This window comes from Lissotriton vulgaris, chromosome 9 (assembly GCF_964263255.1).
Source record: "Lissotriton vulgaris chromosome 9, aLisVul1.2, whole genome shotgun sequence".
In the NCBI taxonomy this organism is placed as follows: Eukaryota; Metazoa; Chordata; class Amphibia; order Caudata; family Salamandridae; genus Lissotriton; species Lissotriton vulgaris.
The window spans coordinates 1096015409-1096042672 of NC_141697.1; the positions used below are offsets into that span (position 1 = coordinate 1096015409).

The 27264-nt window shown below is 44.1% G+C and overlaps 1 protein-coding gene across 6 annotated transcripts in view; it reads left to right on the forward strand.

Moving 5' to 3' along the window:
- The window catches only part of LOC147692851 (receptor-type tyrosine-protein phosphatase gamma-like), a 1083817-nt gene that overhangs the window by 939384 nt on the left and 117169 nt on the right, over window positions 1-27264 (forward strand). The window lies entirely within an intron of this gene.

Genomic DNA, 27264 nt, shown 5'->3' on the forward strand with positions numbered 1-27264 from the left:
ACCGCCCACCACGAGTAACGGACGGTAAGATTGAAGGAAGTTAATACAACCGTGTGTGAGTTAAGTGAATTACTGTACTGTGAGTGAGCTAAGTGACGAGCTAACGCTAAGCCTACTGAAGTACTAACTACTTGTCATGCCATTCCAATACCGTCAGACAGTACTCATACCGTGCGTGCAAAAACCAACGCACTCTGTATTTTTATTTGGTAGTGTGTGACTTGACTTACTTCAATGAGAGTTTGGTTGTAAGATCACCGGCGGGCCGGGGGGGGGGGAGCTGAAGCTCCAATAATACTGATTATAGGAATATGCTTTAATAATTTCAGATTCACTGAAGCCAGGGCAGGCCCACCGGCCGCAGCTGTATCGTGTTGGCGCCGCGGCCCTCAGTACTGTACTGGCCTGGGGTGGGGGAAGGTAGAATGCCTCACTCGTGCTTTAGAGAAAAAGAATGTTCATTTCTCAATGCAGTCTGGCATGAAATACTCCCTGAAGCCACTGCTTAATGTTAAAGACCGTGCACACAAGGCCTGCACGGCAGTTGGTGGTGGTGGCGCGGTGCCGAGAGCAGCCGGGTCACCTTATCACATCTCAGCCGTGCAACTTTGCAAGGAAGTATCGACAATGGGGAAGGCTGCTGCACACCGTGCACAGGCTGCGGGGTTAAGAAGATAAAACTAACTACTAGGCCCTGCTGTCCTAGCCTACCAGTACCCACCCAGCCGCTGGCTGACTACTTGTTTAAACATGGTGGCTGGTGTGCTGCCGATCCCTATGCTGGTAATAGTTTCACTTTTTTTTTCATTTTCGGGTGGGTGTGGCTGTCGCAACGGACAGTGTGATGCAATCAGTCAGTGCAACATGACTTGGCGGCCGCCGCCACGGCCTTCTTCCGGATATGACATGTGAACCAGGGTCCCATTGTGATCAATAGACAGGTTTGAAGGTCGTTGTAGCTTCACAGTTCGGCTTAGAGTTTAACTTTACCCAGTTTTCCTAATTGAGGGACAGCATTACTGCTGCTGCATAGGGGCGAGTCAAATTATCACAGCCGTAGGCCTGTCAGAATTCCCCTAAAATTACACAGTGGCCTGTAGGGGGATTGACCCCGCGACGTAGGTGTGTAATCAGAACCCCGCTCCAACCCACAGAGCTAAACCCGGGCCTCGAGATACAGGGCAGCACTGTCGGGAAACTTTTCCGCCCCCTCCCTGAGCAGCTACCCTGAACGGTCACTCAGGAAATGGGCAGCATTAAAACTGTCAAGGCCACGTAAAACTTAGTCCTGCCTCAACAATACTCGGTGTTAGAAAAGAGCCCGGGGCATGCAGAAACCGAGACTCAGTTTCAATGGTAGGCTGGGATCAGGAAAGAAAATGGCAAGAAAGAGGAAAAGCATTTGCAATATGTGTCGCATTTGTTAAAGTTAGAACCGTTTGTGTTGCAAATGACAATGTTTTTTATTTTTGTTTTTTATTTGCGTTGGAGTTATTATATTTGCAGAGCGCTATTGACACTGGCATACATAATCAAAAGTAAAAAAAAACATTGTCATTTTCAAGGCAAACAGCTCTTAACTTGAACACATGCGAGACCTAATGTATTGTTTTCCCTAGGCACCGGGAGTGATTTGCCCAGAATCACAAGATGTATAGCCTACCAGCAGAGGCTCGAACCAAGTCCCATCAGCAACGAGGCCACATCCTCTCTCCGTGTAATAATGTGTTATGTACATTCTTGGCCTACACGGACTCCCCAATATGAATTGGCTTTTCGTACCAGTTTGAGCAGAAACAGTAGTATATTTCCAATTATGTTTTTATATTTGTGTATAAATGTTTTAATTTTACAAGCGTTCCCCAAGGTACTATTGAAACCACATTGACAGATGCAGACTTGCAGATACCCAGATGAAAGTCTGTTGTCAATTAAAATATACCAAAATATAGAGGAATTTCCACATCAATAATTTCAAATAGTGTATCGTTGCACAGAGGAAAATTCCTTCTAAAATGTGCAATTACACTTTCAGTTTTTTTCCCCCTGTTTTTCTCAGTTGGAAAACTCCTTACTATAGTTGCCGACCAATTTTGGAAATGATCCTTTTCTATTCCCTCCTCGGAAAGGGATTTACTCCTGCCCGTAACAAAAAGTATATCACTAAACATTTGCAGCGCTGGAATGAGTCAGAAAATTATTTCTAGAAATGAGAATGTTTGAGCCTGAGCAGAAACCTTGAGGACATTCCTGCTCAGAAGGTCGTAGGTACTGGCTCTATCACAGCTAATGTACATGGCATAACCAACACCTAGCACATCTTCACGACAAACTCAAAACCAAACGGGTAATTTCTGGGTTTTTATGATGTCACATTTTAAGCGCGGCGTGCTGTTGCTTTCGCCTGGTGTTACGACCGAACTGTCAACAGACTTAAGCAGCAGCACACCGAGCTAAGTTGAAAGCAGTGACTTCGGATCTGAGCTACACAGGCCTCAACTTCTATTGACAGGAAGTGCTTTCGGCTTTTACCGAATTCCATTGTTTATCCGTGTGTGCCGAGACACGGTTGTGAATGGTCGTTTGCCACTGTTTTCTGTGGTGCGATTAGCACCTGAAAAGTGATAGGTGTCTGGGCGGTCGGAGGCTTGCAGTAGGGGGGCTCTTGGAAAGGTGCGAGCGGGCGACCCTCATTCTCATTCTTCTCCTTCCACGGGGTCACTGGTCACTGACCTCCAGATTGAGGGGCGAGGGGTGCGCAGCTGCCAAGCAGTTACTGCGCCTTGGAACTAAGGGCAACCATGACTGGAGGCAGGGAAACTCCTACCCCTAGGCAGCCAATTCCCTTCCTGATTAGGACACCCGGTGCATGTAATTCGGGCCAGATGCCCTTAAAAATTGATGCAGTCCGACAAGGTCAGGAACCGACCTCCCCTCATGAAGGCTAACCTTTATCGAACTCTTCCAACTGTGGGGCAACGTTTGTAATTCACCCACCCTGCTGTTTAACGGTTGCAATGCAATCTATTACTTTTTAAATTGATTCACGCGCGTTCAGGGCTCATTCATTGTTCTTGTTCTTATGGTATGTGTTGTGTAGTTGTTGACATCTGCAGAGTGCACAGCCGAGAGCGCCTGTTGATGGTATGAAGTTAATGCTCTGTAAGCCTGGGCTATCGCTGTTGCCTGCCCTCATTTCCAAGGGTTGCATTATTACAGACAGGATTCAGAGTTATGTGGTGGGGTGATACTAGGGTGTTATGGAGTCCATCTTTAGCTTGTGGGTGGAGCTAATAGAGGAAGTGGGTGGAGCCAATAGAGGAAGTGGGCGGAGCCAGAGAAAAGTAGGTGTGGCCTCCGACAAAGATTTGAGCACCTGCACTTCATATTTTACAAATTAAGCACTGCGTGTTATATACCCGTAAGCACACCAAATATTAAATATAATATTTTTAGGCTGATGACTTAACAGTGCTCTGATGCTCTGTAGATTGTCACGTGGAATTATCACAACACCAGGACAAGAGTAGTGCATTTCAAGAAATAAGTACCCTCCGTGTCCAAAAAGAGTCATCTTTCGAGACGATAAAATATACAAGTGCTTCACAAAGTCGATGTTTCGTAGTGGCATTGTGGTGTATTTTTTCACCTGCTTCTTCCCGGGTGACACCGAATTGTTAACTTTTGCAGCATTTCTTAATTGCTTCGCAACTTTGAATTAAGTGCAAATTGTAAATGAACTAAATTGACTATGTTTCTTAATGTGCAAAGTCCGCAGAGGAATCCGGCGCACCTTGCAGAGCGTGTGAGGCTGTCTCACTTATGTGGGGCTAATTATGGAGTAAGTTTTTTTTTTGTACCCTAGTCATAGTACATTTATTTTTCTCCGGTATCTGTCTCAGGCACACTGATTATGTTCTACTTTGTAATGCAAACGTAGAAAGCAATATAGCAAAGGTGCATAATATATATATATATATATATATATATATATATATATATATATATATATATAGAGAGAGATATATAGATATAGATAGATATAGATAGATATAGATAGATATAGATAGATATAGATATAGATAGATATAGATAGATATAGATAGATATAGATAGATATAGATAGATATATAGATATATATATATATATATAGATATATATAGATATAGATATAGATAGATATATAGAGATATAGATATAGATAGATATATAGAGATATAGATAGATAGATATATAGATATATATAGATATATATATATATATATAGATATATATAGATATAGATATAGATAGATATATAGAGATATAGATATAGATAGATATATAGAGATATAGATAGATAGATATATAGATATATATAGATATATATTATTTCAATATCCTTATAGAAAGAATACAGCACACTACAAGCGTTTTGCACGAAATAAAGGGGTTAACGCAGCTTTCAGCGTACAGTATCCCTTTTATAATAACATTCAGTACAACTTTTTAGGGGGCTGGCTTGCCCATTGATCGCACCAGCACGGTGAAGTTGAGCGCCCCGGAATTTGTGACTCACAAAGATGTGCCCGTTTGTCTGTCTAAGAGGCGAACTCCCTGTAGTCTGCATATTTTTTGGAACACAGGCACGCGGTAATTGCCTCCTGGATATGCCTTCTCTGCCCATCTCATACTTGCCTTATTTTTTTTTCTTCCTTGTAGGTTGGGGGTTGCAATCGACTTTTATTTTTAATTTTTTGATCTTCTGCTGAAAATGCCCCCCGCCCACCAGTCTCCCAATTGCAGAATCAGTCGAGTCGACCGCTGGAGTTTTTCAACCTGCTCTTTTTAAATAAAGGAAAATAAAGCTTCCGAGGTCTGTGATGATGAAAACTGTGTTTTGATTTGGCACGCGGTGATATAAGATAACTTTAGTTTATTAGTTCTGGCTTGATACTCCTCGTCAACACTTCATTCACCACATTTGCAGCAGCTGTGCTCTACTAATGAGCCCCCTGATTAGCTCTTCCCATGCTCGCGTTTGAAGCTCGTTGCAAGCAAGCACGTGACATCAGGATGATTTACAAGGTCGTCAGTGAAAACATCAAAATTAACATATTCCGATTTCATTTACTTTGGCAGCAAATTGGCTCCTCTTCTGTTGTACCTGCAGGCAGCGATAGTAAAACCAAAACAGGGGCATGAAAAACCCGCGAGGTTCATTTATAAAAAAATAAAAAAAACAGTTCAGAGTCCATTCTGAATTAAAAGTTAAATCGGGCGTCGTTTGGTAATGTTTTCTTGCACGCTTAACACGAACAGATGGATTTGAGACACCTCTGACTACTGTCATGCATGAAAGGCCGCACAAAACTCCTTTTTGTTCAAATTGACCTTTCTGCTTTGTAATGAGGTTTTCCATTTCAGTTACTCTTGACAGGAGCCATGTGAACAGCCCCTTCCATCCCCTTAAGGTTCCAATGGATTTTGAGGTCTGCATTTTCTATGCATCACCTTCATTTGTGATGCTGTTCCCTGCCAGCAACCTACTCGCCACCGAATCTTTGGCTACTTACCTTTTTAGGTCTCGCTAGACGTACGCAAAAGCGAAGCTTTTGCGTCTAGCGAGACAACTAATGTAATCACTTTCAGGGGAATGTAGACAGCAGACTGTCACGAGCGTCTCCTGCCGGAGATTCTACCTCGTGAGCGCGCACGTCGCCGTCCCTCATATTCCCATGCAAAGAAAGGCACACTGAACACACACATGCAGGCAAGAAGGCACACACACACAGGAGCGCACCTACACACATACACACATACAAAGCCCCCCCACACCCGCCGACGCCGCATGCATAGAAGTTCCCCCCCACCCACCTGCCGCCGCCGCATACATAGAAGGGCCCCCCACCCACCTCCCTGCCGCCGCCGTCGCATACATAGAAGGGCCCCCCCTCCCCCTGGCCGCCGCCGCATACATATAAGGCCTCCCCCGCCGCATACATAGAAGTCCCCCCCCCCCCACCGCCGTATACATAAAAGTGCCCCCCCAGGCGCCGCATACATGCAAGCGCGCCCCCCCCTCACACCATACATGCAAGCGCCCCCCACCATACATGCAAGCGCCCCCCCCCCCCCACTTACCGTGATTCTAAGGTCTTGCAGCCTCCACGGGGCTCTCCCTCGGGCATGAGCCCCGCATCACCAGCACTGCTTTCCCGTGGGCGCGTGCGCGGGCTTCCGAAGACGGAAGTCCCGCCCCAAGGAAGGTTTCGCTTTCGGAGCTGGTTTTGCTGGGAAGAGGGGGAAGGAGCCAGGTGCTGGTCCCGCGTTGGCACACTGCAATTTTGTCAGCTCGGGGATCGAAAGCAGGTTAGGACAATAGTTTTATTTACACGCATTTGAAGAACATGAAACAGAGTGCGAGCGGAGCACACAGATGTAAAACAAAAACCACACGGAATGTCCAATCACAGATATACGTAACATCGTACCTACAACAAGTCAGCACTATTGGTTTGTCAATGGTTGATGTTGCATCAGCTGAAAAAGCAGTAACTATGGCTTTGACTAGACTACATTGCTCTGCGATCTGACGCAGGGGGTGGGGGGCAAGCACGTCACACACTCACTGCGTGCAGTTCCTGTGGTAGAGGGATCGAGATGCGGGTTACCAAGCGTCTCTGCAGTCAGGATGGGACCCCGAACCCAGATACCGCTTTGGGCTATTAAACTACCAGCAGGCTGCAAAGATCACGTGGGTCAGAGACGCAGGAATTGCGGTCGGCGCCTTAATCCTCAAAGCTACCGAAATGTATAAGAAACCTGTGTCCACGCAATGGGCCCGGCCGCCACACCGTCTAACATGTGGTCAAATTCCTCTCACACTGCTTCCACACCCGAGTGACCCGCAGCATCTTCCCACCGCAAGACAGGGTAGCCGGGTCAGCTGCTACGGCAAGGGAACCACACGGTGCCCACGCCCTCCACCCATGCTCTCCACCCGCTCCCCGGGGGCCTCGGCCCTCGAACCGGCAATCCTGTAGGTAAGGGGGGTGCACAGTCTTGCAAAAAAACTTTCCATAGGCTCCACTTGCGGCCATATTGGAACAGATGCTGCATTTCCCTGCTTGAAACCCAGGCAAGCTCCGGACCCATTGCGCCAAAGAGGGGCATGCCAGCGGCCTAAGGCACACGCTACTAGATTATATGGCCCGGCCTCACTCTCGGAGCCAACATTATACCACTTGCACATGCCCGATCTCGATCCCGTGCGCCGCCGTGCTCTGGTCTTGATTGTAATAAAGTGTGGCCTATAGGCCTGAGCTGCCATCTGGGGAACCAGGTTCGAGTCTTGCATCGGCTCGACACCCTAGTGCTCTGGGCGCATCACTGAAACGTCCGGTGCTCAAGTAAGTAATATGATCTTGTGTAATATGGTCCTCATGTAAAGTGCTCTGGTGCCTTTGGGCAAAGTTTGTTGCATATAAAACTGCACACAAATCCCATGTAAAGTTACCCAAACATCAGAGCGATGCGAAGCATAATAACGGCACACAGCATTATATAAATCCCTGTTGCCATTACAAAGCACCTATGATGTAAGATAATCTGGTTGTGGTGTGTCATGTATATGCATCACCACTTGCACCGTCCATCTCCCTTGTCTGAGTTATGGTGTTTGATGTGTTTGTGTGTCTCTGTGTCCTTTGTCGGAAGGTTTGGGCTTTGGTGCATTCCTCTGTGCAGAGTACCCTTCCCAATATGGAAAGCAACATGTTTAGCCAAGGCGAAGAAAGGCGATACTACTGACGTCATGCCACCTCCCAACAGGAAAGAGTTCTCACCTGAAGCAGCTTATCCCGCTTCTGCCGGAATCTGGGCCTGGTGGACAGCACTACGAGGCAATATAAACTTTACTTTCATCCACCTCTGTGGCATGTATTTATTTTACGTTATTTCCAGCACTTTTCCATATATACCTAAAAACAGATTTTCTTTATAGTTTTTCATTGCAGTGCCTTTAGAAATTCGTAAACTCGCGTGCTTGTTGCTTTCACATCCTGCGCTTGCAGCGCTCATTAATGGTTGATTTTCATATGGATTCTTTAAAATCGTTTCCACAACTTTGATCTCCTGGGATTGTACCAAAGGCTGGAAACTCTCGCCAAACATGCCCGGCATCGGTGCGCATGGGCCGCCCCGCCCCGGCCACCAGGTGAAGCGGATGCCTCTTGGGTCCGCCCGCGATCAGCAGCGATCGCTTGATCTGCACCGAAGCAGGAGGAAGCCCCGTGCTCCAGTCCCCGTACTGCAACAATGCTCTTCTTGGCGAGAGATGTAGCGCTGCTCCTTTAAGGTAAGTTATGAGGCGCTAAATCTGGGTCGTTGGTGTATGTGTGTGTGCACATTTGTGTAAGGGCTGACCCCATACCCATCCCAGTGCAGCGCACTTAGGGTCCTGACCCGCTTCCTGCTCGGGCCAGCCCTTAATAACAGTACTGGGTAGGTTATCATCGTTTAGGGTGCCCAGTATGCAAGGACGGAAATATACCCTTCCCCCACTCCCCGGCTGCTGTTTAAATGATAAAATACAGCAATATTCAGGGCCCGTGGCCCTCCAGGTCTTTGGCTCGGTGCCACTGCACCTGCTGCAACAATGGAAGCACCGCCTCTGCATGTCATCCATATTGAGACGATAAAATGCAGAGATGGAAACCCTTGACCTGCAAATTAGCGAAGGAGCGCTGCAACTCACCCCAACCCACTGTGCCACAATGTGTTTTTCTGTGCATTCTCGAGGCCTTCTAGGTGCCACCTAAAGAATTCAGTATCCGTGGCTGATGGCCAGCTTTAGCACCCGGTGCGACAGTCATTTTCAGTGCCCCCACACCCAGGACTTCCTGTTTGGATTCCCTCGAGGCAAAAGTGCCCCTCATCTCTCCAGTCATAAGTTATTGCTAAACACCCAAGGTCAGCACCCTGTGCGGCCGCACCGGTCGCACTGCCCTAAAGAAGGCCCTGTGTGGCTGTGATGAGCTGTGTTCAATCACATTGCAGTGCTAAGAAATAATGGTAGTGGTGACCCAGAATGTCATTTAAAATCACATATCACAGTGCTGTTGGTGCTTCCGCCTTTCAGTGTGTACATCCAAGGGTGTGCACCATTCGAGGACCTGCCTTCGTGTGTGTGCAGAGATCTCAGGGGCATTATTTCCAGTATCAGTACATAATATTATTATTGGTTTTGAATTTGCCTCCCATTGTTAACACAGGTCCACAAGTACCAGAATGCATGTGTAAAACCACAGTACGAAATGGGCTAATCACGAGTACCATGAAAATAGCAGAAGAATCCTTCCTTTTTGTTCAGAGAAAAGAGAGGGATAAAGTGGTGTCTCTCATTACTCATATTCCTGGAAATCCTTTGCGGTTACAACATTGTGTGCTGCCTTGGATTGTGACTTTGTTTATTTTTGTTTAAACTTCTTTATTCATTTTAAGATAGACATATCACACATAAAAATGGCATACATTCCATAAACCCTACATAGGCTACAAGTTCAGTTTTACACATCTCGCAAATTCATTAAATCCATCTTCCATTTTAAGACAAACCAAGCATTTGCAATACAATAGGTCTGGCATTACTGAATGTTTGAGTTATTGGTGTTGCATTATTATTAGCAATGCCAATAGCTCAAACTTTTATAATGCGAGACCTATTGCATTGCAAATGCTTGTTTAATTTAAGGGGGTTTGTTCTGATTATTTTCTTGACAGAACGCTTTAATGGCTCCATAGTTTCTCAGGTGCATTAGTACTCGCAGCTCCAGTGCAAGGGTTTTCTTTACTGGGGCTTGGTGTTAGTAAGATGAGCAAAACAAAACTACCAGTCCCAGAATGCAATTGAAAAACGGTACAATTAACTACGAGTGGACTTAAACTTGGCAGAGCTGCTAATTCTTCATTTTTACCTTTGTGAAAACTGCAGTAACTGTATATTCGTTGCTTACTATAATCTGTTTTTGGCTACGTAGAACAAACATCTAAACATGTTGAGCTTGATGTTAAGGTAAAAGTCTTATATGATTATCTTTAAATTATGCAGGGAATGCTCAGGAATCCTTATGTTTTCACAGTATGAGACTTTTGTTGATATGTTTTCTTTTCTTTTCCCAAGTTAATGGTTTTATGGTATTTAATGCTTTGTTTTGTATTGTCTTTCTCTTTCATTTTACTATACACACACACAGACACACCCTCGATCACACATGACTTAGCATCCATTACTACCACCTACTACATATCTTTTTGCCAATTTGTTTTTGCTACACTTTTCATTCCATGCTCTCGGTCGGTATCTCTTGTTTTGTCCATCCTGTTAATCTCTGCCTCACCTGCCACTCATAGCGTTTTCTCTCTTTACCCACATTGTTTTTTTCCTTCTCTTCCTTTCACAGACTACTCCCTTTCTTCCTTTTGCACCTCTCTTGCCTTCTCCATTCCTTTTGCTCAATTTCTTCTTTCATTTATTTCCCAGCTCACATTTTTAGCCATGCCAGTATCCCTCTCCCAATTCACTACTCTCATACCTTCCTCACATTTTTCTTCCCTACACTATTCCTTACAGTCTCGTTTTCCTATTTCTACAAATCTCTAATTTTCCTGCTAAATTCTTCTTTTACTTTCCCATTTAGTTTATACCCATCTCTCTTCTTACCCCCTTTCTTCCTATTTCTCTGTCAATAATCCTCTTTTCTTTATAACCCTTACTTCCCCTTGCCTTCTCTTTTACCAAGTTAATTTTCTGTTCTAATTTCTATTCCTTAGTTTTAAAAATATAGTAAAACTCGTGGGTGCATTTTACCTGCTAATGAGACCTATACAGATATAAACTGGTGATAGCATTACCCAAATGTATTGTACTTATTTGACCTGCAAATAAATAAGCTGATTTTACCTCCTATAATTTAACTGTGAGACCATAAGGATACAACGTGAATCTCTGCAGTGAATCTGTTCCTCTTGTTATGTTATGTTAATTTATTTTTCTAATGCGCACAGCTACCCACTCTGGAAATCTGAAATTAGAATTGTTGAGTGAAAAGCCACGTTTGTAATTGCTTGTGAAAATTGGGGTACAGCTTCTCCTTCTGCATCACATCAGGTAGAGAATTCCACAAAGTTGGCCCAAGAAGAGAAAAGGGTCGCCCTCCCATTCACATTAATTTGATCCGGGAAATTTCGAATTTCTCTTCTGAGGAGGAGCGAAGCAGGCGAGAAGGGTGGTAAGGTTGTACCAGATCTTGTAGGTATTTAGGAGCTGAGCCAATCTTAATTCTAAACATATAGCACAGGGCTTTAAATTTAGTACGCTGTTCCACCTTGAGCCAATGTAATTCTCTCAGGGCATTAGCCGTACTGGACATTCTAGGAAGTCGATAACGCAATCTGGCCGCAGAGTTCTGTACCACCTGAAGCTTACGCAGCACATCCCTGTTTGAACCCAGAAAAAGGACGTTACCATAGTCTAGACGAGATGTTACGAGTGCCTGGACTACCGTCCTTTGGGTATCAACAGGGAGCATCCAAATGATTTTTTAAAACCATTTTAGGATGGTAAAGCAGGTGGCTGCGGTTTGTACTGCCTGTTTCATTGACAATTTATTGACATATAGATTGCGGACCTGAGAGGAAGGCTTGGGTAAGGGCCCCATTTCAGCTGGCCAATGTTGAGGACCCCAATGTTCAGAATTTTTACCCAAAATAAGCACTTACGTCTTTTCTCCATTGAGCTTGAGCAAATTCAATTTTATCCACGATGCAATGTTGCGCCCAATTGCAGAGCGGAAGGACCCAGTCTCTTATTAGCCGATAGAGAAAAGATGATTTGAGTATCATCGGCGTATGAAAAAAGCGCCAACCCTGCTTTCTCGGCAATCACTGCCAGGGGTTGCACATAGATGTTAAAGAAGAGTGGACTCAAAATTGAGCCCTTGGCACTCCTGCAGGGATGTGTAAGACTTTGATGTGGCCCTAGTGGAAAAGACCGGACATGTTCGTTCCGATAAAAAGGAAGACAGCCAGCCAAGCGCCGATCCAGAGATGCCCAATGCCTGTAAAGACTTTATTAGTGAGGTGTGAGAAACCGTATCAAACGCGGCGCTTAGATCTAGTAGTATAAAGGCCGCTGTATCACCTGCGTCCAGACGCTGGCGAAGCATCTCCGTAACGCCCAGCAGTGTAGTCTCAGTTGAGAACCCTGCTCTAAAGCCCGATTGTGAAGTGTGCAGAAAGTTGGAGGATTCCACAAACATCGATAACTGGGCGTTTACATGTTTTTCCAAAACTTTGGAAAATATCGGGAGCAGGGATATCTGCCTAAAATTAGTCGGCATAGCAGGGTCCGCATTTGGCTTCTTCAGCAAAGGCAGGACCATTGCATGTTTCCAGATGGCTGGCATCTCTTCCTCCCTAATAGAGGCATTCAGTAGCTCCATAACGATTCTTAAAGAAGGCTGTTCCGTTTGTAAGAGCACTGCAGCTGGAAGAGGGTGGCACGGAGAACCTGATTTAATGCTCGCTAAGATTTTTGTAAACGAACCAATGTCCAAAGGAGCCCACTTCTCTAATTTTAGCAGAGAAAGATCTGCTACAGAGGGAACAAGAGCAAGACCAGGCAGAGCCAGACTCGTAACACTCGTTCCTCCTAAAGACTGGTAGATTTGTTCAACTTTAGTTATGAAGAAGTTTGCAAGCGTATTACATTGTAGTTCGTCAAGAACAAGCGGACTAGGTTGCGTCCCTGAACCTGCAAGCTTCTTAACCATGGAGAATAGGGTACGTGGACAGTTCTTCGCCCCCGAAATAGTGGAGGAGACCTAATCGGCTCGTGCCATTTTACATAAAGCATGGTATTTTTTCAGTGTGGCTTTGTAAATACTTTTGGACTCAGGGGAGTAATCCCTTCTCCAACTTCTTTCCATAGCTTTACACTTGTTTTTTTCAGTTTTAAGCTGCTCTGTAAACCAGGGGGCCGGAGGACGGTGGGTATTACATTTTTTCACAAAGGTTGGAAGGCAGGCATTGGAAGCGGAAGCAATCCATTTATAGATACTATCCAAGGAAGCCAGAGATATAGAATTCAAACAAGAAGCATTATTTAACAATAAATAGTTACATTTTACTATATCCAGTTTGCCCCAGTTTCTAGTAGACTCGGTATGTCAGGTAACAGTAGGACCATTTTCAATGGACTTCTGTATTGAAACTTAACCGCAAAATGGTCGGACCAGCATAAAGGCGATGCAAGAGGACAACTAATATCAGACAAATTAAAGAATATAGGGTCCAGTAAATGACCAGCAATGTGAGTGGGACCTTCATTGCAAAGAGGTAGGTTCAGCGCAGATAAATTAGCAATCAAAGCCTCACTTGCTAAACATTCCATACTTTCCAAGTGAAGGTTTAAATCTCCTAAGACTGTAAAATTAGCCGATTTAAGTAGCCAAGGCGCCAGCATAACTGAAAGTAGGGGCACCCAAGAACCAGCCGGTCCAGGGGGGCGATGGATCAATGCCCCGGATAAAGTGGGCTGGGGAGAGAGCATACTTTTAAAAAGGCCAGCTTTGCAATCCGCCAGAGGGAAGTCTTCCAGTTTACATGAGTAATTTCTTTTAAAAATGATCGCAATCCCTCCACCTTTCCTGAGAATTCTATCTCTCCTTATTATAGTATAGTTCTCAGGGAGGGCGCACGCCACATCCGGACCTGAACTATCATTCAACCAAGTTTCTGTAAAAAAAATAGCATCAGGTTCTTCGCTGTTTAAAAGATTAAAAATGTCTTCCTTATGTTTTGGAAGGGAGCGGCAATTAATACTCCAAAAGTTATACATTTTATTATTACTAAGGGGTTTTTGTAACAATTCCTGCTCTCTCAAATCTTCACCAATAGGACAAGTATCCATGTTTGAACTGGGATTATTAAAGCCGTAGTTAAACCATTACATAGCGAATCTTCTGTACATTTGTATCAGTGTGTTCTTGCATGGCATGTTCTCCATTTTTTTTTAAATGTTTCTCTGTGTAATTACTTCTTCGCACCTATCCAATTCTCTATCTATTCATTATCTATTTTCACTGTTGAGGATATACTTTGTGTAGGGTCCATACTATAGTCAGTCCTATGCCAGAAAGCCTTTGATTGCATTGTTAGTTCATCTGGAAGGGCTGGTGTATTGATGTACTGTAATCATGGCCCTCTGTTAGGTTTGCCATAGATTGTTACATTGCTGAGTGTTTGTATAGCCCCATCCTTGCCAGTTACTTGGCTCTTTGTACGTGCTTCACCTTCGAGTATTTATGAAGTGGGACTTCTTCAGCGCTGAGTTCCTACCCAAATCACAAGTTTATGTGGGTGCGGAGGGTAAGTTGGCTTGCATATATTTGTGGTTATCCTTATGGAAGTGTTCCAAAAGTGTAGTGGTCTTTTGGTCTTTTTTTATTGTCCTTTGGTTTAATCATAGCATGATTACATGTGTTGTCCAAGGAGAATGTTGTGGATGCCCTAAAATTCAGAGCGCTTCACAAATTGTGTAAAAGAGACTTTTACAATGTTGATTTGTGATCCTTTCCTCTTGCCTTGAGATTGATGGCTTAAAGTCTGCATTTGATCAAGCTATAATATACTTTTTGTTAATTTGCCTGAGAAGGCATTACTGGTTGTACATAACTTTTCCCAAAACTATTTCTCTAAATTCTAGGAAAAGTTATTACTTTCAGAACCTGCAGGATTTGTGTGTACGTCCTGCCACTTGGAATTGTTTGGTTATCCCACAAAACCTATTTGATATACCATGAATTAATTTAATTTATCTACTACATATACTCCTTACTTTCTCAGATATTCACCTTACCGATGACTCCCCTGCTAAGGATATTTAGAATTTGAAGAATACCTATAAAGTGTTACATTCACACATTTACACACCATAGCAAATAATGATTACATTTCATGCAATAGGAAAGATAACTTCATTTCAACCATAGTGTGGTTTGGATTCCTTCTAGTCTAAGCACAAACAAGGAGACCTGGATCACTTCCATAAAACATCAACAAACCTCTATTTGTTCTACAATGCTTCCAGGCACTCCCATTCCTTTTCTTGCTTCTTCTGTATCCTCTTCTAATCATCTGAATGAATGCACTCCTATTATCGCCATATTAGTTTGTAAACTGATCTGCCTTACATAGGTTTTACATTTAATATGGCACTAAGATAATTTTTGAACCACCCTCTTTTTATACTTTACACCCCAACCTCTGATATACTTTTCCTCATGTGACCTGTCCTTCTTATTACTGTGTACCATTGTCCAATACTTACCAACACCTCTATTTCTGCATCATCTAATTACTCTGCCCTGTATTTACCACACTGTTGAATTATGTTCCAAAGTTTGACATTATTAATTCTTAGTCCAATTTCAGTGTTTTTTTCCTTTTCCTTAGGACAATAGTTAATTCTCATCATAGCAAAGACACACAGAAAGCAATGTGTATTTTAGTCAGCAAATGAATGTGCGTATGATTGACAGTTGTCAGAAAGAACCATAGACCTAATATGACATGCCGGCTAACCAAAATCGGAGGACATGCATTTTATTGGTGGAAAAACGTATTCTCTACCTGTGAATTATTTTTCAATCTAGTGTACTGTTCTGCTTTTGGCTGGTCAAGAAAGTATGCCAGATCATACCCTACATCAGCCTTAAAACTGGATTTGTTTTACATGTGGTTCCCAACGTTGCCAGAATATTACAACCTATAACTTATCCCTAGGTGGTACAAATTGAATTACACGAAGATCTGGTCCTTGCAGGCTAAAGAGATTGGGTGCATCATTGTTGTTTTCACTACCACCAATGTAATGTTCCAGATTATAAGAAACACAAGCTATATGACTCATGCTTTATCTGTATCACACAACGTGTCCCTGGATGCAACATTGACTAGTTTAGATGCCGCTTTCTAGGCTTAGGTAGCATGTTATTGCCCATGGTTTGCCCAAAAGCTACTAACTGTAATCTTTCATATTTTCTGTCCCTTGACTATCAAATATGTCATTACATATTATGAAAACTCGAGTTGTTAATATGGCAACTTTGGGTAGTGATGTATAAATGTCCATGTACAGCTGGATTAATCTTGTGTCCTGCATTGTTCTTAGAATATACATTTGAAATGCAGCTATTTTGTCTTGTGTTAATTCAGCCTGCCAGAAGTCTCTGGAACCAGCTTGTCTTAGCAATTATTAAAGCTCTCTAACCATTCTTGATCTGCCAAGTCTAGTTCTGCCGTGGCACTATGAAACACCAATGAGATATTGTTAGGGTTCAGGCCAAGATTTGAGCATTTTATTAATTCAATGTTTGAGCATTTTATTTTTTCCATGCTGTGTTCTGTTACAGCTTATACACAAATTGACAGGCTTGCGGTCAATTTATGAACTTCTCTGAAGATTGTATTGTTGACTGTTAGTCTGGGACATTTTATGATCAATCAAGTTTAAAAATGCTTTGGGGTTGCTTGGAGGGGAGGGAGGGTTGATGGTAAAAAGATTGCTGATAACCTTGTTTGTAAGTCACTCTCTCGGCACTCAACTTGTGTTCTAGTTATTTAAGTGTGGGTGTCCAGATATTTTGTTAGTATATTTCAGGTATTGTGGATAGCACATAACTGAGTTACAAAAGCATATCTTGGCTCTGTCTTAGTGACTACAGGAACTGTATACAGCCAACCTGTATTCTGTTTCAGGTCTGCAGGCCATTCACTTTTGCAAGACATGAATCATTCCCGTGGAACTTGTGATAGCCTGTCTCTGCAGCTTATTTCAGTCAGTGTTGGCCTAGACTTCAGGTGTTGGGCTAGAATTCAGGTCTGTGCGATTCATTGCCACTGCGTTTCATGGCCTTACAGGTTGTGATGTTCACACCAACAAATACATCAAACATGGAAGTTTGTATACAAAATAGATTCTCTCTCTTGGGAATTGGAAGTGGAAAGATGTAGATCAATAGATGACAGAGCACCCAGTTCAGACAAAATGTGAAAGTCTTTCGGCAGACTCACCCGGACACAATTGTCTACAATCTCATCACACAGAATGTAATGTATGTTACTGCTGTTATTCCCTAATAGCTTCTAAACAGTTCTTTTTGTAACTTAGTCTCTATAACTCTCATATTGAAGCATCAATAAATAAGACATAATGGATTCTTGGCACTAAATGATTCTGCCCATTACGCTGCCCTGTGGCATCATGGAAAAGGTGTTTACTGTTTTACAAATATAAATACCATAAAATAGCATTAAAAAATAGATTTTAAAAAAGTCTGTAAGGGCTAAAGCCTGCATTAGTGTTGTAGACTTTGTCTGGAATGTTCTTAAAGGGCAAAATAGTATTCCACTTTTTAGTTACTAAATAGCTTTAACCTAGCATGAGTGTTCAATAGGCTTGTTTTGGTTTCACCTCCAAGCTGTTACCTTGTGGATTCCTCCGGTTGTCCTCTTGCAGTGCTCACCTGTCCTCAATCCATGTTGAATAGGCAAAAATGTAACTTTGTTTCTTTTCGTTCCAGATGATTTTTTGCCATGTTTAGCTATGACCAGTGTTGACTAACATCACAATTTTATATTGTGCTTGTGGAAGAAATGTTCAGTTTCTTATGAACAACTGTTCTATTATGAGTATAGGGGAGGCTGTAGGGCTTTTTGGTTTGTGATTACTGTATTTTTTTTTTTTTATAAAGTTTTATATAGTGCGAACAAGATCCCGAAGTTTATCAGAGTGCTTTACAGTACGTTGGTGGAGAGGACAGAAGGAGATAAACACAGCAATTGTGGGGGGAAAAACCAATGATAAACAGTACGCAATGGTACACATAAAAAGTACAATATTAAGCAGACAATATAGTCCGTGACTGTTAGTTGTGCCATGGAGCTAGGAACCAACAGACAGCCACTTTGAGTGCCACAACCCCTTATGGTAGCAATTTGCTCATTAAGAATCTCTTGGCTTCCAGTTTGAAAGCAGTCGTCGAGGCGTGTCTGCGTATATCCAGAGGAAGAGATTTCCATATGGGGCAGCACCAGAGAAGGCTCGGTGACCAGTTCTCTTTTTGCTAAGGATGATAGGTTTCAGTAGGAGAGTAGAGGCGATTCTAGAGGCTCTCACGCCTTGTAGTGAAGGGCTTTGTGCGTCAGGATTGCAATCTTTAGCTGGATTCTTGTGTCAAAGGGTAGCCAGTTGAGAAATTTAAGGACTACGGATATGTGCTCGTTTCTTTTGGAGCCTGTAATCAGTCTTGCTGCAGAGTTCAGCGAGGCCCTCAGTGAAGCCAAGGCGTATTTAGGAAGGCCACAGAGAGTAGATATAGATAATTTATGCAGCATTCCTTGTTCGTGGTCCTGATGTTAGGCACATTCTGGTGTTATGAAATCGTCCTCCGTTTCAGATGTATCCTTTTTCAGCTGTAGAGTATCATGCTTTGCTTTCTAACTTTGCAGTTAGTCATTGCTGCTCTTTGGCTGGTTTCATTTTGTTACTGTGTGCTCCTTTTCCAGTACATGCATTGATTGTCTTGGATGATGATAAACATTTTTCTTGGGAAGTGGCTTTTTAGAATTTGGTGACCATTATTGCAAGTCGTGCCAACCACATACCTTCCTACCAGTAAAATTACCTCTAGTCCTCACATTGCTCAATAAGGCACGAACTCATGGTTTTTTGGAGAGCGAACAGATCAGAGCAAGTGCACGTGAATGCACTAGATCACTTGTACGCTCCTTTAGGCATCCACCTACTTTGGCGATGGGAGTATGGGAAGGTAGCAGGAGGATGGGGGAAGCACCGGAGATATTGCTCTTTTAATGGGAACACATTAGAAGAAATTGTGAGGCTGTTTGACTAAATATAAATGAAATAAAATTCTGAAATTCAAGAGACTGGACCTAATTTCTCACCAAACTGCTACCACTACTTTGATGGGGGGTGCTTAGGAAATACAATGTTTCATTGCTGCACGTCCTCTTATTTCATGCTGGCATGTTTAACCTGTTCATACCTTGCAATAGACTCCTAGAGTGGCTTATTCAGCAGTTTCAAATGGAAACACAATTTTTAATGATGGCATGTCTGAGGACTAGAGCTCCCAACTGGGGAAATCATTTCAGCGCCCCAATCAGGAGCACCCTTTTTGCTTGTATTCCATATTGGGTTTGGTAAAGCAAAAGTAGGACCTTCAGACATGTCCTTTTTAGGTCGAGCAGACCTACTCTCAATGCGTGAGCATTGAGAGTGTCTGCTTCAGACCGTTTGTGGCCCGTATTTAGGAATGTGGACAGCTACCAGACGCGCGCTTTGACGAGGTCAGATTTCACCTCGGGAGCGAGCGTCTGGTAGCTGCGCATGCGCGAGTGCAAAGCCCTCACACACACACAGGCAGCCCCCACCCCTCTGCATGCACCCATGCACACACACACACACACAGGCGCGCGCATGCATACGCAGGCATACGGCACACATACAGGCACACTATCCCCTACCTCGCATTCTCTCTCAATCACACACAGTCACGCATGCGCACACACATTCCCTCGCGCACACACGCGCGCACACACGCCCCCCCCCCGCACACACGCCCCCCCACGCCCCCCCAGGCATACACACAGGCACGCACGCACTTCACATCAGCCCTGGGCCCCACTCACCGACTGCGCTCCTCCGGCGGGGCTCCTCACGGCGCGGCGCGTCTCCTCATCTGAATCGGGGCTCCCTCAGGTCAGAGGAGCCCCGCAACAGGCGCCACACTCCTCCTTCTCCCTGGCCCCCTCCTGGGGACCCGGGCTACACCGGACGGCAGGGCGCTCCATGCGCCGGCAGCTCACAGCTCGCAGACCTCGGGAGGCGGGACTTCCGGTCGGCCGCGAGCGGATTGGCCGGCCGGGCAAGAGCTTCCTGGTCGCCGCGGGCAGCGCGGCGGCGTTGCAAAAGTCTCAGGGGCTTAGGCGAGAGGAAGCGTTTTCTGTGCAAGGGAACACCCAATTCCAAACTTCTGCAAGGTTAAAAGGTTCCATGGTTTGTGTAGGGAGGCGAGGGGGAATACCAAGGCGCTATATTAATATAAATGACATTTGGCTATGTATGCAAGGTGCTTGTATGGGGATTTACGGAATTGATCGCTACTCATGTTAGGACGCTGTAAGCGGTATTCGGTAATGTAATTACGCAAATTAAAATAATTGAACAGTCTATGTGTTTTCATATATTTAATTTGTGCATGTTTTGAGATGTTCAGTCGGCGAACGTCTTGGAATAGGAGTATGTAGATACCGAATAAAAAAGCAGTGATGGACTCAATAGAAAGAGAGACAAAGAAACACAGCCAGGATTTGACAACCTTTATTCTGCAGCTCGTGCTGATGAAGAAATGTGCGCTGAAATGATAGTTTTAAAGCGGTTTGAGAAATGTTCAACAGACATTTCTCCTCCTGGGTTTGTAGAATAGCACACCGCCTTCTTTAAATTGCTCAGGACAGGAATGAGCATGTTTGTTAAGCCTGGTCATGAGTCATGCAATCTGAGCAATGAATAATGTTTAGAGAGGGTTGGGGTATTAAGAGTTAACACCTTAAACTAATAAAAAACTGAAGATGTAAACGTTAAAGGCTAAGGAGGGAAATATGCGAAGCAGGCACGCTATTCATTGTTCTCAACCCTAAAATACTCGTCTTGGGTTGTTAGTTCATCAGCAGACCTTCATCTTTTTCTTATTAGTTAATATGCCAATGTTACTGTTATTGTAGTCTGTGATTTAGCATAGTTATACTGTTAAACTCCTTGCTCATACCAGACTAAAAAAAAAAAGTAGTTTGTTGCAATAATGTTGTTTGTGAACGTTTGCGTCCTGCACCAAAATTATAAGTTCTTGCTCTCGTTGGTGTGTAAGGTAAAGATTTTCTTGGAAAGGTTCGGTTTTGCTTACATGTGGCCTTTCTGAACGCCAAAACAGTTAAACGTTCTTCCTCAAGCAATAGCATTTCAGGACACCAGTTATTATGCACACTTCTCCATCACATATTCTCCGATCAGGTAATTTCTCACTTTTTCCAGTTTATGGGGCCTGATTTACAAAGATGTTCAGAGTAGCTCACCTTTGCGTATTTTATATTGTATTTATGCAAGTTGTAAGTCAAAATTGTATTCTCGTGTGCGCCAGTTTTAGACCGCCCTATGTAGGTGTCGTGAGTAGTCTGGGGACTTATATTCAAATGTTACCCGCTCCCAGTGTGGAGCTTTTGGTGTCTACTCAAATCTTTTAGTGCGTTTCCCATACTTGTCTGTAGACTTGCATTACAGCTGAAAGGTCACGTGTAATTAATTGATGGTGAAAGTGTGGGGAGCAGCGCCACTGAGCCACGTTTTCACAAAGATGTGGGGGAAAGAAAGGACCTATAAGACAAAAGTATTCTAAAGTGACAAAATCGAGGACATTCTAAGTTACTTGATCGCCCCTCACTTGATCGCCCCTCACTTGATCGCCCCTCACTTGATCGCCCCTCACTTGATCGCCCCTCACTTGATCACCCCTCACTCTAATTGATCACCCCTCACTCTAATTGATCACCCCTCACTCTAATTGATCACCCCTCACTCTAATTGAACGCATCACCACAGCATTAATCTGTGCAACCAGTCAACTGGTTCAAATATGTTCTCTCAATGTTTCAAGCTTTTATTACAAATGTCACAAAAAGATGTTAATATTTCACTTCTGTTCTTGGATTTTCGTCACAATAAAATACACTGAACATAATCTTCACAAAAGTTATTTACAAAAGTTTAAGCTATTGACGTTATAAATTACAATAGCTTTTTTTAAGTATCAATTATTAAAAAATAAATAAAAGCCATTGTTATTTGTAATATCAATACATCTAAGTCACGTAAATACTACTCATATTGCATTACAAATGCTATAGGTGTCACATTTGCGAAAGTGAAAACTAGTGGCATTGTAAATGACAAAACTATTGATTTCACTATTTTCAAAACCAACACCTAAATAAAAAAAGTGTAATTTACAATACCAATAGCTCAAACTTTCCTAATGCGAGACCTATTGCATTGCAAATGCTTGTTGTTTTTGGAGTATGTCCTATTACCACCATTAAATGAAGCGTATGCGGTTTCATGTGCAATTTCACACCAAAGTGGCTCAGCAACATTAATGCTCACTGATGACATCAAGCAAACACTTGTTCCAGCATTGATGTGAATTCTTGGCTTCATGTTGGTGCCTCATGCCTGTTGACACGTGGGCTCATGTTATGTTATGTTATGTTATGTTAATGGGGTTGCTTATATAGCGCACGGCTACTCTGAGGAGTGTCCCGGCGCTTTCTAACCCACAACTGAAAAGGAGAAACAGAACATAACAGCTTACTGATTATAAAGCCAAGTTTTCAAAGCTTTTCTGAAGGCAAAAAGATTGGAGGTACGACGGAGATCAACAGAAGGGAGTTCCAAAGCTTAGGGGCAAGATGTTTAAAGGAGCGTCCTCCTATCCTGGCCCTCCTAATGGGAGGAACCGTTGCCAGGCCAAGACTTTCCGATCGGAGAGATCTGGTGGGTTTGTAAAAAACGAGCCGTTTTTTAATGTACGAGGCCCCGACCGAATGGAGTGCCTTGTGTGTCAATGTGAGAGCCTTGAAAGTAATCCGCTTCTTGACAGGAAGCCAATGAAGGGAAGAAAGCAGCTCTGATGCCCTGGCTTGCCGAGGTAGGCCAAAAATAGCCCTAGCCGTGGAGTTTTGAACTACCTGAAGTTTATGCAGGAGATAATCCGGTAAACCCAGGTAGAGAACATTCGAGTAGTCAATCCTCGAACAAATCAAAGCCTGTACTGTCAGCTTCCTGTGAACTAGAGGAAGCAGAGGAAGGAATTTTCGCAGCATTTTTAGCAGACCGAAACAGGTGCTGGTGAGACCTGTGATCTGTACTTTCAGCGAAAGGGTGTTATCGATTTTGATCCCAAGTTTTTCGCGACCACAGAGGAAGAAGAAGGTGGAGACATGCTCACCGGCCACCATTCTTGCCAAGGCGGATCTGCCTGACAGCCGAAGAAGAGCACCTCAGATTTATCAGGGTTGCACTTGAGGCTGCTTCGCTGAAACCAGTCGAAGACAGCCCCAAGGCAACCACGGATGCTCTCCCCGTCAAACTCCATGCCCTTCTTGCAGGTGAAGAGAAGCTGGGTGTCGTCAGCGTATGATATGATCTGGGCACCCATGGACTCCGCAAGTGCCGCCAATGGAGTCATGAAGATGTTAAAAAGGGTCGGGCTCAGCACCGACCCTTGTGGGACTCCGACATCCATAGGCGGCACCTCTGCGGAGTAAGGAGGGGCCCAGACCACTTGTCGACGACCAGCTAGGTAAGATCTCAACCAGCTAAACACCGTCCCACGTAGACCAATCTCATGAAGTCTTCTCAAGAGGGCCTAGTGTAACCTTGACTCTCTGTGGACCCAACATTGAGTGCCTTTTGGACAATATCAGCGTTTCGGGTGAAGAGGCCCCCTGATCAGTGGTATGCATGCCAGATGGCCACCTGACATGGGGCAGGCCAGTCTCCTTATCCAGGCAGAGATTAGTAATAACAGATCGATCCTCTTTCGCTGAGTGGGACCATTTGAATGATGTGGCTATCAGAAGCCCTGGTTGCCAATTGAGCTGCATCTTCACATGTAATGTTGGAATTGCATGCCATTCGGCTGGCCTTCAAGGCTTTTCTGCCTTCTATAAAAGGCAAGTCATTCCTGACAGACAACTTGACCAATATGTCTTGCTAAGAAGTGCCCTTTGTGAAGAAGCTGAGTGTCACGGTGACTGTAACCACACAGGATCTTCCTGACAGTTGGTCATGTGATGGATTCAGTCCGTGTTGCGTCAGATAATCACAACATGTGTTCTCTTGCTGATAACTTGCATCTGCATTGAGAGGTGGCACAGGGCATCTTCGCCCAGTGGGGTGTGCCCTCTGTAGATCTGATTTGATCCACCAGCGCTGATGAGTGTTCAGCCTAATGCACCCTGGAGTTTTCTCCTTGAGAGTCCCTAGGAGATGCCTTTGCCTTTGCCTTTGGTGGGACCGTGGTCTCCTTTATACATTTCCAACTCTGCTGCTAATCCACCAGACCTTAAATTAGATCAGGCAGGACTAGGCTCAGCTCATTTGGAAGCCCTGGACTGGGCCTGGAATGTTTAATACTCCGAGCTCCTGGATCTCATGAGAAACCATTTGTTTTGACTGCCACTTAGGATCTGCTGTCCCAACAATAAGCAGGATCCTGCATTCAGATATTCACAATGTACACCTCCATGCATGCGATTGAATCAAATCAACTTAGATGTTTTGTTCTTCTGTTAGAGGCAGTGGATGTGATTTTGGCTGCTGGTTGACCAGCCTGGAAGACCCTTTGAACTGTCCATTGTCTCCTGGTGCGGGGTGAAGGTCGATCATCTCAAGGATAAGCTTTCTGAAGTCTTGTTTGTTTTTCCTTTGCCCTGGTGAGGTTTTTTTTATTTTACAACCATTTTTATTAAGATTTTTGTACCCAAAGGGGCGAACCCCCCACAAGCAGTGTTCAGACCGATTACAGATTATAGGTACACAAGTTGCTGATGAGGGCAGCACCTGAGGATCAATAAAGCATTCAAACCAACATAGCCCCCTCCCTTTCAACGCACCTTCCACATGAAACACTATATTTGCGTACAGGCTTATAGGCATGTCTCCACTCTGGCCCATTCGCAAATTAGATTGGAGAGTCATTACTGACGTTGGGAAGATGGATAGGTCAATGCCCCGGTATTCGGACCACCTGGTCCAGATCTTTCCATGCTTCTGCTGGCAGCCTCGTGCCTGAAACACCGCCACTTCGGCCAACATACATTTATCCAAGGCAGATTTCCATGCTGACACCCCCGGGGGGGGGAGGAGGACTTCCAATGTTGAGCTATGTCACGCTTGGCCAATGTTATTCTTAAAATTGCAAATGTATTTTATATCTGTTCCCCCCCAATATCTTCTGTGCTATGGTGAAGGGTTAATCGAGGATCTGCTGGGAGGTCCTTGCCTAGCACCCGCCCCAGACAAGACAATACCCTTGACCAAAAATGTTGTTGTGCAGTGCAGCCTCAGACCGTGCGGAGAAAGGACCCTTCTTCTGAAATGCATCGGAGGCAGGTGGGGGATGGAATAGCTCCCATCTTCCAGAGGCGGGTGTAGTACACTCTGTGAAGGTATTTGAATTGGATCAATCTATATCTAGAGAACACGGCTGGACCCCTAGGCCTGGCAAGGGCCTCAGTCCAGTTATCTGTAACGGTTGTTACATCTGCCTCCCACGCTGCCCTTGTATGTTTTACTTCTTGGTTTTGACAGTCTTTCTTCACTTGCCTCATCTGGCCTTTTTATTAAAGTCACAAGTTTTGATGCATTTTTGTAGCGGCTTTCACGTATTTTCTCCCTGCGTCTTTCATTGTTCCGTAGTGAAATCTGAATTTGCTTCCTACTTTTCCGAGGTGTCATTTCTTCAAGCCTCTGCATAGTTGAACCCTGTGACTCAGAAGGCCCTGTTTCTCAGTCATAATTTCTGCTTGTTTAGTGAGCTGCAGCCATTATCGTTCTGGCCTACATATGCTACCTTTTTTTCCATGACAAGTTTGTGCTTCAGACATGTGCACCTTTCCTTCAAAAAGCTGTGGCTTTCTTTCATGTGAAGCAATCCATCACACTCTGAGTTCTTCTCTCCACGACATACAAGGATGAGGGGGGCTTCTCAGGATAGCTCCTGAGAATGCCTCAGTTTCTACATTGATTATACTAAAGGGTCCTGAGTGGACGATCAGATCTTCAGATTCGCTGGTCAGAACATCCAGAAATTAACCTTAACATGATGAATTGTACTTTTCCTCAAAATGTTGATGTGCCTGGACCAAGAAGGATCTCCTCATAACTATGGGGATCAATACACCTGCTCATTCTGGGGAATACTCTGTCTAATCACACCACCACCTGCCTCCTCCCCATTGTGTGAAGTTGAGTTTTTGGAGCCATAAGGTTTCAAGTTAGATCATGCATACTGTCCCTATTTTCATTTTGTAAATCCTGATTCATATCCGAGGGTCTGGAAAATGTCATTGAATGAACGGACTTCAGCGGGCTTCGTTGGCTCCAATATAAGACTCCTTGTCATCATTTCTAGTGGCGGGACAAAATCACATGGGGCCGATGAGCTACTTGCTGGTCCACATAAATCACTGTAACGAGTTTCCTGCATGCAGTCTTGCACCATGGGAGTGTCAGATACATTCATTTTCAGTTAGATGGAGTATCAGAAAGTGTCTGACCGGAACTTGTTCCATTAAAGTACAGTACCTCAAACCAGGGCTGGGCTGGCCATTATGTCACTGGCATTTTCCGGGTCAGCTGCAGGCAACACAGGGCTGCTTTCACAGCTGGATTGGCTTTCTGAGACCCAACAATGACCCCATTTTTGTTTTTGACTTATGTAGGCTTGGGCTTGCCAAGGCTGATTTTGTTTTTTAGTCTGCCTTACCTTTACTCTGTGCCGGATTGAAGAATACCAAAAAGTGAGGAGTGTGGAATGCTTGAATAAATTTTCAGCCACTAGTAATTACTTAGAGCAGCATCCCAGTCCATGTTTTTTTTTGCACACATCCCACCTCAGTTTGGACCCAGCCATATGCATATCAGTCTTGACCTTGCTCCAGTAGGAACAGTCCAGCCCACATTGCCAGGCCATGCCCACCCTGAACGAGAACAGAATGAGCCCAGGGCCAGTTTCATCCTTCTTATCGGTCATCACCCGGATTTTGCTTGGTTCCAGAGTATCGTGTGCACAGGTCCACCGTCTAGGCATACCTGTTCACTCAGGACATCACATTGAAGTATATGAAAAAGTGATTTATGGAATGCTTGAATTAATCTGTCACTAGTAATTACTCTGGGCCACATCCCAGTTTATTATTTTGCACCCCATGCCATCACAGTTTGGACCCAGCCATGTGCAAATCAGTCTGAACCCTGCTCCAGTGGAACAGCTCCAAGAAGACTGGGTGGGGAGGTCCAAACCTTGGCATTATGTATTTGAATTCTTTTAAAAATGGTCCAAATGATTTAAAATACTGCT